Raw genomic sequence first — 12,045 nt, forward strand, 5'->3', positions numbered from 1 at the left:
ACACATTTTTCAGTAGAAAAAGACATACATTTACATAGATCTGTACATCAGTCCTGAAGGAGGGACAAATGAGGAGGAAAGAGGGACAGGGTTCCCAAAGAGGGACTGTCCCTCCAAAATAGGGGCAGTTGTGAGCTGTGGTCTTAGCCTTGGGTGCTGGAGGACCTTGTCCCAGCTCTGCCCCAACAGAACACATTACAAAGCTACCTTTTAAAAAAAAAAAAAAATCATTGCTTAGATCACGTTATTTACCTGAAGCAAAAATGTAAAGATAAAGTGAGGTACTTACCCATACCCTCCCAACTTTAAGTTAAGAAAGAGGGATACTTCAAGACATGCCCCTGCTACGCCTCTTGCCACACCTCTAGCCACACCTCTAGCCACACCACTAGCCACACCTTTAGCCACACCACTAGCCACACCTCTAGCCACACCACTAGCCACACCACTAGCCACACCTCTAACCACACCACTAGTCACACCTCTAACCACACCACTAGCCACACCTCTAACCACACCACTAGCCACACCTCTAACCACACCACTAGCCACACCTCTAACCACACCACTAGCCACACCACTAGCCACACCTCTAGCCACACCTCTAACCACACCACTAGCCACACCTCTAGCCACACCACTAGCCACACCACTAGCCACACCTCTAACCACACCACTAGCCACACCACTAGCCACACCTCTAGCCACACCACTAGCCACACCTCTAACCACACCACTAGCCACACCTCTAACCACACCACTAGCCACACCTCTAGCCACACCTCTAACCACACCACTAGCCACACCTCTAACCACACCTCTAACCACACCACTAGCCACACCACTAGCCACACCTCTAACCACACCACTAGCCACACCTCTAACCACACCACTAGCCACACCTCTAACCACACCACTAGCCACACCTCTAACCACACCACTAGCCACACCTCTAACCACACCTCTAGCCACACCACTAGCCACACCTCTAACCACACCACTAGCCACACCACTAGCCACACCACTAGCCACACCTCTAACAACACCACTAGCCACACCTCTAGCCACACCACTAGCCACACCTCTAACCACACCACTAGCCACACCACTAGCCACACCTCTAGCCACACCACTAGCCACACCTTTAGCCACACCACTAGCCACACCTCTAACCACACCACTAGCCACACCTCTAGCCACACCTCTAGCCACACCACTAGCCACACCTCTAACCACACCACTAACCACACCACTAGCCACACCTCTAACCACACCACTAGCCACACCACTAGCCACACCACTAGCCACACCTCTAACCACACCACTAGCCACACCATTAGCCACACCTCTAGCCACACCACTAGCCACACCTCTAACCACACCACTAGCCACACCTCTAACCACACCACTAGCCACACCTCTAACCACACCACTAGCCACACCTCTAACCACACCACTAGCCACACCTCTAGCCACACCTCTAACCACACCACTAGCCACACCTCTAGCCACACCACTAGCCACACCTCTAGCCACACCTCTAACCACACCACTAGCCACACCTCTAACCACACCACTAGCCACACCTCTAACCACACCACTAGCCACACCTCTAGCCACACCTCTAACCACACCACTAGCCACACCTCTAACCACACCACTAGCCACACCTCTAACCACACCTCTAGCCACACCACTAGCCACACCTCTAACCACACCACTAGCCACACCACTAGCCACACCTCTAGCCACACCACTAGCCACACCTCTAACCACACCACTAGCCACACCTCTAACCACACCACTAGCCACACCACTAGCCACACCTCTAACCACACCACTAGCCACACCTCTAACCACACCACTAGCCATGCATGTCACAAAGAAGTCAAAAGCAAAAGATGTCATTTTATCATTCAAGCTGCACTAGTCCAGTCTATCTTCATTAGTTTTATTTATAACAACATTTAAAAGTAAGAAATATATTAATTGAAAGGAGGAAAATAAAGTTGAGAGTCAATTTGAAACAAATTTTAGGAGAAAAATACATATATTTACATAGATCTGCACATCAGTCCTGAAAGAGGGACAGGGGAACTGGGCTCCCAAAAAGGGACTGCCCCTCCAAAAATGGGACAATTGAGTGCTATACCTTACCTCAGTAGCAAGAGGCCTGTGGATACTCCAGAGATGTCTCAGATCCTCCTGCAGCCAACCATTCCTGCGCTGGATCCCTCTAAAAATGCTTTTGAAAACAAAGAAAACACTGAGAATCCCCCATGAGGAGATGGACTAGTCCAACACCTGTCTGTTCTGTCATATTTTAAAGAGGATCTGTACTCGATTTGTACAATAAAAAAACATACCAATTGGGTCACTGTGATCTCCTGGATTCCTTTTCGCTGTCTCCGCCGCTCCCCGCTGTGATCCTGGCTTTTAATCGCCAGTTTTAGGCAGTATATATATATATATATATATATCTTGTTACAGTATACTACAAGTGCAAGTTTTTATTACACAGTGAATTATCTGCACTCAAGTCAGGGATTGTCATAGTCTCTCAGCATGGGCAGCTCCCTCCTCCCTCAGACAAGCTGAAATTGAGAGCAAGAGACCTGTCTGTGAGGGATAAGCAAAGCACAAACACAGAGCCTGGGGGGGTCGTGGAGGGGGCGTGCATAACTTCTCCCTATCACAGCAGAGGCAGCACATTCCTCCCTGGGTCGACAAAGCTTGACAAAGAAAAGAAGATTAGGGGCTTGATTCACAAAGCCGTGCTAACTGTTAGCACGCTGGTGAAAAGCCCATTATCACGCCTAAACTCAGTTTAGGCGTGATAAAATAAACTCGCGTGCAAAGTTTTTCCCTCAAAGCGGTGCTAACCTACTTAGTGCAATGCTTATCACGCCCCAAAAGTCTTGAGGCGTGCTAACTAGGTTAGCACCGCTTTGTGAATCAAGCCCTAGTTATATTACAGAGACAGTGCAACTAGAAAAGGCTGCAGTAATCCAGAGCACCTTAGAACAGCTATAGGAACTTATAGGATAGAATAAATAAGGCTGAAAATTTTGTTACAGAGTCTCTTTAACTGCTTACTGTTTTCACTGGAGTGGTACTTTAATTTATAGTTTACGTAGCCTGTGTTTGCCCATTATAAAATCTTTCCTTTCCCTGATTTACTTTCTGAAATTTATTACAGGCAGCAACATCTTTAGAACTGGCAGGTGATCTCAGTGGAATGTTCGCTACTGAGAGTTCTAAAGCCAGTATAAAAACATAGCTGGTCTCCCAGAATGCTGCGGGGGAGGAGGGGTGGATTCCACACAGTCTAGACTAAAAGCCTCAGTGGGGGGGGGGGGGTATACACACCAATTTTCAGCAATATATAGTCTAGCGCCAAGCTGATTAACTTATCTGTATGTTTTTAGGATGTGGGAGGAAACCAGAGATCCCGGAGGAAACCCACACAGACACAGGGAGAACATACATGCTCTATGCAGATAGTGCCCTGGCTGGGATTCATACCAAGAACACAGCGCTACAACTGAATGGTCACCGGTGCAACTGATTCTCTATCAAATGCAAAATCCTTTTTTCATATCAGTATTTTATTTGATGTATTATTTGGCATTCCGCACTGTATCGGGATTCGCTAAGGTGTATATGTGTAAATATTTGATTGATGGTCTCATCTAGTGAATCCAGCTTATAGCTTCAGATTGTAAACTCACAAAGGCACGGTTCTTTCCCTTTTGTTTCTTTTTAAGTTTCTACACATTTTGTTAATCACAGTATACTGATCACTGTAAAGGTGCCCATTAACGGTACAATTTTTCCTTCAGATTTGATCTTTCGACACAATTTTTATGATCATATTGTACAGAAAACTGCGCTGTGTGGCATAAATGTGGCATAAATTGAAGGAAAAAATATAGATTCAAAAGTTGGATTTTATGATCGAATCAGAATGTAAAACCTTCACTTTACCTCCCTTGCTACGCTTATCTACTCCCCACAAAACTTTACTTGAAGCTCAGGGGAGTAGATAGGCGTACTTGTGGTAAACAGTGTGCTGTATACCCAATAAGCTATCTGATTATGTATATAGGGTATCATTTTAACCGTGACAAGTGAGAGAATAGATTTTGTGGTGTTTGACAACTGAGGGATAAGTCATGTGATTTTTTTTTACCGGAAAACTGAATGAAAAGCAATAAAACTGTTATTTTCATGTACTCTATACCCCTAAATAAATACTTGTAAAAAAAAAACAAAAGTGACAGCATTAAAAAGAGAATACATAGTTACCCTAGGGACTTATGCTGGATACACACGTGCGTTCGTGCACTCGATTTTCCCCGTCGATTCCCGTCGCTTCGTTTATTTCCAACATGTCCGATTTGGATTTCGATGGATCGTTAGGTCGATTCGCATGCAAAGTATGCCGAATTGACCTAACGATCCATTGAAATCCAAATCGGACATGTTGGAAATAAACGAATCGACGGGAATCGACGGGAAAATCGAGTGCACGAACGAACCGTGTGTATCCAGCATTAGCTTTTAAATATGTATGCCATGAGAGTGTATTACTGTTAATCATGAAGATAAGGGCTTTTAATTACTGATAGAGTACAATGAGAAAACAAAAAACACAAACCAGAAACTAATATATTATCGCCATACATTGTACTAGGAACATTATTTAAATGTTAAGATAACCAGGACAAATTAGCAAATACAATGTGTGGGTTTTACCTATGGTAACATTGTTTATTTGAAAACTATAGTGCATGGAAATGGAGAAATAGTGTATTTTTTCTTTTTTTTTCTCATTTTTCCCTTTAAAATGCACAGATAATAGCATAATTACTAAAAGCAAATATCACCCTCACAAAGCATAATTTGTGGCAAAAAAACAAGATATAGATCATTTACATCTGATGAGTAGCAATAAAGTTATTGGTGAATGAATGGGAGGAGCACTGAAATGTGAAAATTGCTCTGGTTTTTAAGCAAAAAACCCTGTGGTGCTGAAGTGGTTAAATCCTTCTGTTAAAGGGAACAATCGATAATTGCCTTCTGTTTATTTTGGATCGTTCAAATCGCATCCAAAGATCGAATCTGAAGGGAAAATTGTACCGTTAATAGGCACCTAAAGGTAGCCACTAATGGTGCAATTTCCCATCCAACCACTCGATAACAGACATTGTACTTACCGATTCTTGCATTTATCTGTTGTTGTTTTTCTTGGATCTGATAGCATTGGTTACATTATCCTTTGCCCTTAATGGGCCTGATCAATCATTACCAATCAATCGCATTTATCGGACCGGCCTTGTCCAGGAAATTAGATCATTAGTGACCACCTTTACATTTATGTTGTGTAAAAACTCTTTATTATGTTCCAATGTCTTTCTTTTTATGCACCCAGGTTTGTTTCTTATTGTGTCCAGCGCAGGGGAAGATGATCCATCATTAATAAGAATTATAGCAGTAATCTATGCAGTGCTGTGAGTACAGATGGACGATCTGTGCAGTTACACCTCGCTGCCACCAGGCTGCGCAGTCTCTCTTCCGTAGCGGCCAGTTAAAGTGCAGGGCATGTAAAGGTCACGAGCTAAAAAGAGTAACAGCACTGGTGTGCTGATCCGTTCCAATCCTCAGGTAGCGGCACCGCGTGGAGCCGCAAGAACAGGATTACTTTACAATATAACACATATTCCCTTCAGCGTTCACATTTCTCTCACTCCCACATAAGTTATACAGCTGTGACAAATAACAAAGGGAAAGTGGCAGCCTTTCTCAATGCACCTTTATTATTCTCCGAGACGCGGACACGGCTCTGATAATTGGCTGGTTTGGAAAACGCCGTTTAACCTGCTGATTGCCGGAGGGTTTTCTGACATTGTACCGCGGGTCCATTGAGACGGAGAGCCCCGGTGATGCCTGGGTAATGTCAGTGTAAGGCGTACATCACAAAAAGGGCGCCTTCCGGAAGCCAAGACAAGCCGATAGTAGAATATTGGTAAATTTCCCATTATTCTACTAATTAAGTGGAAAAAATGATAGTAAACTATTTAAAATATCAATATTTCACAACAGCTAAGCCTAAGCCTATTCTCCCACTACCAATGCTTTTCCTTAACCACCCCCCATGGCTAACCACTCACCCAACACAGCTAACCTTAATCCCCCCCCCCCCCCCCCACCCATGGCTAACCTCAACTACTTACCCAATATGGCTAACCTTAACCACCCACCCAACACGACTTACCTTAACCACCCACCTAACACGGCTAACTTTAACACACACACCCCCTGCATGGCTAACCTTATCCACCCACCCAACACACCTGACCTAACCTTAACACCCACCAAACACAGCTAACTTTAACCACCCACCCAACACGGCTAACTTAACGCACCCACCCAACACGGCTAACTTAAACCCCCACACCCCATGGCTAATCTTAACCACCCACCCAACACAGCTAACCGCCTTAACCACCCACCCAACACGGCTAACTTTAAACCCCCCACGGCTAACGTTAACCACCCACCCAACAAAGCTAACCTTAAACCCCCCCATGGCTAACGTTAACCAACCACCCAACACGGCTATCTTTAACCACCCACCCAACACGACTAACTTTATCCCTCCCCACGGCTAACCTTACCCCACCCATGGCTAATCTTAACTGCCCCCACTGCAAAAATAAAACCCCAAAATTGCAAAAACTTTAGTTCTCGGGTGCCGCCATAAAGCCCATTGAATTATCAGGCCCGACTTCCAATATTAATCAGTTGCTGCGGGCAAATACTCCTCCTTACTGATAATTACAACAGGCCTCTATGCCGGTGCCCACATTTCTTGTTTATATTATTATTGGACTGTTCAGTTTTAGCAGCAGTTGGGTTGATAGGAAAGATTCATGAATCCATGCAGGACATGTGCGTCTCCACAAATGTAACCATTGGGTTGTTATACCCTCTCTGGGCCTGAGCTGGATTGGTGGTGAACTTGCAGAACAGTTATAGCCAATGGAGCTTCTGGCTTACGTTTCCAATTATACTGTTATCCCTCCTATTACTTCCTCCATTCTGTAGCAGGTACCTTCTTCATTATAGAGAAATCCAAGAATAGAGATGTGTTCAGATCCAGAACTACAGCCTTATCCACTAGATGAGTCTTTTGCATGGATAAAGTGGAGCAATGTGAGGCATGGAGCTGGCAGCATTATAAACTGGGCATTGCACCATTCAGGTCATGAGATCATTGATGAGCCTTCTGAGACCCCAGAAAAAGCTGACCTACCAATCCTCAATTTCACTCCCACCCTGTCCCTATCCATCTTTGCTGAGACCTACTCCTTCCTGCAATAGTCACCCATTTCCCAATAGTACTAGACTTCTGTCTGGCTCAGAGTGCTTGAGAGCTGCAGCCCCTAAGGGTGCTCTCAATTGGCCACCCTGCAGTGCTAGGGAGTTTTGCCCAATGACTCCTTACTGAATAGGTACTGGTTTCAGACAGAATTCGAACCCTGGTCTCCTATGTCAGAGGTGGTGCTCTTAAAGCAAACCTGTGTGATTGCAAAACCTAGAATCATCAGGATTTTAGCAGGTATTGTGAGGGGGGGGGGGGGGCACAGGTGGGAGCATGGCAGCAGGAGGCAGGGACAGGGTGCATCTTTGGCAGCAAAATGTAGGGAGGGGTTGCATCTTTGGCAGCAGAACATGGGGGGGGGGGAAAGGGGGCATCTTTGGCAGCAGGAGGAGGGGAGGGCATGTAATTTTGGCATCAGAACATGGGGAGGGGCTGCATCTTTGGCGGGGGGTAACAACCTTATCTCAAAATTCAAACGTAAACTTCCCATTTCAGATTAGATAAGGACACTATGGACAGGAGGTAATTTAATCGCCGATCCCTTTGAAGAGCTTACACAGTGATGTGAGTCTGCTATCTAGGTGGTGTTGCACAATAATCTGTAATATAAGCAGGAAATTAACACTGAGCCGGGTTAAAGATGGAAACCATCAGAAATATTTTCTTTTTTCATATCACATTTCTCTTTCAGTTAATACGAAGTTTCATGCCCCTTGAAATACTGTACATGTCACAATACAGAGTTGTTACAGCAGCACATCAGAGTATGCTCTAAAAAAACAGAAAAGCAATAGAAAAAAAATGTATTTAAAATAGATTTCAACAAACATTACATAATTCAAAGCTTGAGTTCATGCGTCATGGTTTCATCATGGCCCGAGGTGAGAGGGATATGAAGGCTGCCATATTTATTTCCTTGTAAACAATGCCAGTTGCCTGGCAGCCCTGTTGATCTTCTGGCATAAGTAGTGTCTGAGTCAAAACCCTGGAACAAGCATATGGCTAATCCAGTAATACCGGAGTCAGCTAAGTCAGAGTACCTGATCTTGCTGCATGCTTGTTTGGGGTCTATGGCTAAAAGTATTAGAGACACAGGCTCAGGAGGACTGCCAGGCAACTGGTATTGTTTAAAAGGAACTAAATATGTCAGCCTCCATATCATTGTCACCCCGGACAACTATCAAAGTTAACTAAAATTCTAAATGCCACATATATTTCAAGTAATTACTAACAAATAGCAATACAAAGGCTTTTTTTTTCTTCATCTTTTACGTGAAGAAAATATGACAATTACAGAGAACAGTTCTCACTGTGGGCATTACTATGGAGGACTGTGTCAGCACATCCAGCATACAGAAACAATCCTCACTGGCTGTAATACTGTGAGTAAAATGTGTTCAGAATGATAGAAAGCAGAAATATATCTTCAAATATGTGTAAATAACCCATCAGCTGCTCCTGTGTCTCTCTGCCTCACGCAGTCTAAAGTAAACAGAGTTTACAGCCAGGAGGAGCTCATTCTGAAATGTGTGTGTGTGTGGGGGGGGGGGGGGGGGGGGCATGCAAGTACAGGAACAAGTACAGGTCCTTCTCTTCTGATCCTTTGTAGCTAAAAAATCTCTCAGCTGTTATATGCTAATATGATATGTGAGAAAGCATTGTGTGTGAGCAGGGCAGACACAAACAGTAAATCATTCCTCTGTGAATAGTGACAGATAAGTGGAACCTATCTACATGGTACAGCTCTAGCCCCAACACAACCTGATACACAAGGTTGTTGTTTTTTTTTTTTGTTGTTGTTTTGTTTCTCACACAGGCTGTGATGAGAGACCTCTGAAAAAAATTCTAGTGTTGCTGGCTAAAAGCTCTATAGGTATGTGGGGTTTACAGAAAAACAGTTTCTTTGATAGTTCCTCTTTAACCTTTCGGGGATTGGCTGCCTATCCCCCTTTCAGGACCAGGCCATTTTACATGCGGGGGGCGCGTTTGGGAAGGTTAAGCAGCCGGATCCCAAGTTTAGGTAGCTAGGTATGGTATCCGAGGTTTAGCCAGGTGTCCCCCAAATTGCCAGCAGCCTTTACTCACCTCCCATTGTCCAGCGATGAGCAGCTCTAGCCCCCTTGGCTCTGGCCGGCATCCCTGCTCGCACTAACTCTCAGTTCCGGGTCGCGGCTTGATGATGTCATCAAGCCGGGACCTGACACTTAAGTCAGAGTGAGCGGGATGCCGGTCAGAACGAGGGGAGCACCGATCGCCAGGGGAACGTCAGGAAGGTGAGTGGATCCTCTTCTTCCCCTCAGACTGCCGCTGCAAATAGTGATCACTATGATCCCCCGGCGGTTGTAGTGATCACGTGATCAGGAGCCAATCGCGATGGCTCCTGATCACTGAGGGGAGATGTCAGCTGTCATATGACAGCTTAATCTCCCCTCTCATGTCCACACGATCACGTCGGGAGCGCAAATGGCATGTGGCGTAAATCCTACGCTGCATCAGCCTAGGGCAGCCACAAATGCGGCGTAGGATTTACCATCTGTGGCCCCCAAATGGTTAAAGAGGAACTCCAGTGAAAATAATGTAATAAGAAAAGTGCTTTATTATAAATGATTTAGTCAGTGTTTCCCCATTGTAAAATCTTTACTCTCCCTGATTTACATTCTGGCATTTATCACATGGTGACAGTTTTACTGCTGGCAAGTGATGTCAGTGGAAGTAGCTGCTGCTTGCTTTTTTTGGCAGTTGGAAGCAGCTGTAAACAGCTATTTCCCACAATGCAGTGAGGTTCACAGACAGGAAACTGCCAGGACCATGGTCCTGACATCACACTGTGGGAAGGGTTTCACTACAATATCAGCCATACAGAGCCCCCTGATGATCCATTTGTGAAAAGGAATAGATTTATCATGGGAAAGGGGGTATCAGCTACTGATTGGGATGAAGTTCAATTCTTGGTTACGGTTTCTCTTTAGGTTCATGCATCATGGCTTCCACCTTTAGCATGCCTTGAATGAGAGTGGAGGGAGTTGTCGTGTCCTCATCAGTTCTTTGGAAAGTTTTCCAGTTTAAACTCAACCTCATTACAGTTCTCTAAAAAGTTGTTACTCTGCTTAATGATGGATGAATGATGAGAAGTTAATGGTAGCTGTACAGATACGCTCCCTCCGACTCACAGTGACCTACATGGACACAGCAATGGGAACAATTACCGTGACTATTAATAGGCTTTAGATGCAGAGTGTACTCCTGAACTCTCTCCCAGGCCCTTCCAGAGGAAGCAGACAGACATGATAGGTTGTCATATTAAGATTGGATGATTTATAGTGTTTGATGTCTGAACTGTATTCATATAGTGCTGAGTGCTGAGCGACTGAGCTGGGCACCGCTATAGCAGCAATAAGGGACGGATTTCTGAAAAGGCCACAATGGCCCGGGCGTGGGCGGCTGCAGCCCCAGGGAGGATCTGCGTATGAAAGAGAAAGCTGCAAATGGGGAGCAACACGAAAAAGGGAAGCTGATGCCCAAGAAAGCTGTACATGAAAGAAAGAGGGTGCTGTACATGGATAAAAAAAGAAAGAATGACACAGAGAGCCTGATATAGTGTAGTATGTATGTATGTCTTTCCCCTTAAGTAAGACATCCCCTGAATATAATATCTAGCTCAAATATCCCCTTTTCTCTAAATATAAGGCATCCCCTAACTATAAGCCCTCCCCCCCCCCCCCCCCCCAGTCCACATGACATCCCCGTCAGCCGCATCCGTGTTTACACATACTGCTTAGAATGCTGGGCATATACAAGTTGACCCGGCGGATCGACTCCCGCCGCGTCCCCGCTCGTCCCCACCGCCGATGAATTTATGATAGAGTAAGTATTTTTACACTCACAAGCCGGGGTTACCCCTCAGGCAACCACTGTAGATGCAGGCGGGGAGATTAAGCCTGTCCCCTCTCAGGATTAAGAAGTCGCTCTCCGTAGATCAGAAGAAAGGAGGAAGACTGCTCCATCAGGGGTGGACTCGTATAGTACAAGGTGAACAGAGGCGCCAAAAGAGTAAAAACAGATAAAACTTTTAAAACATGGGGAGGCAGTGGCGGACTTACCTCCTCCAAGTAGACACAAAAACGTATTTACGTTTAAAACACAGAAAATGTATTGATACACTCCAAAGTTCTTTGCAATGCGTTTCGCAGGCATGACCCGGCTTCATCAGGCAATGGGGAAGGAGTGTATGGCAAATGCAGGGCTCAGCATGGGCGCCTCTGTTCACCTTGTACTGTGCATGGAAGATGGGGCTGCACAAGGAGTGGGAGGACAGTCCCAACACACTTAGGTCCGGTTCACGTTGGGAAATAAAGCCAGATTTGGTAAAACGGATGTGGTTTCCGCTTCACCTGATCCGTAAGGCTTTGGTTCACACTGGCAAATGGATCTGTGAAAATAGATCTGATATCCGATCGATTGGATCCGTTTTCACTATGTTGCCATGGCAGCTGGGCGGGTGAGGGAGGGTTTCTTCTAAGCTTCCACCTTCTTCTGCCTTCAATTGCGTCCCACGCTGCGTCATGTGACTACCACGCTGCCTCCTTCCAGGTTGAAGGAGGTAGCATAGTCATGTGACGTGGCGTGGGACGCAACTGAAGGCGGAAAAAGACGGAAGC

Source organism: Hyperolius riggenbachi, chromosome 4, assembly GCF_040937935.1.
Source record: "Hyperolius riggenbachi isolate aHypRig1 chromosome 4, aHypRig1.pri, whole genome shotgun sequence".
Classification (NCBI taxonomy): Eukaryota; Metazoa; Chordata; class Amphibia; order Anura; family Hyperoliidae; genus Hyperolius; species Hyperolius riggenbachi.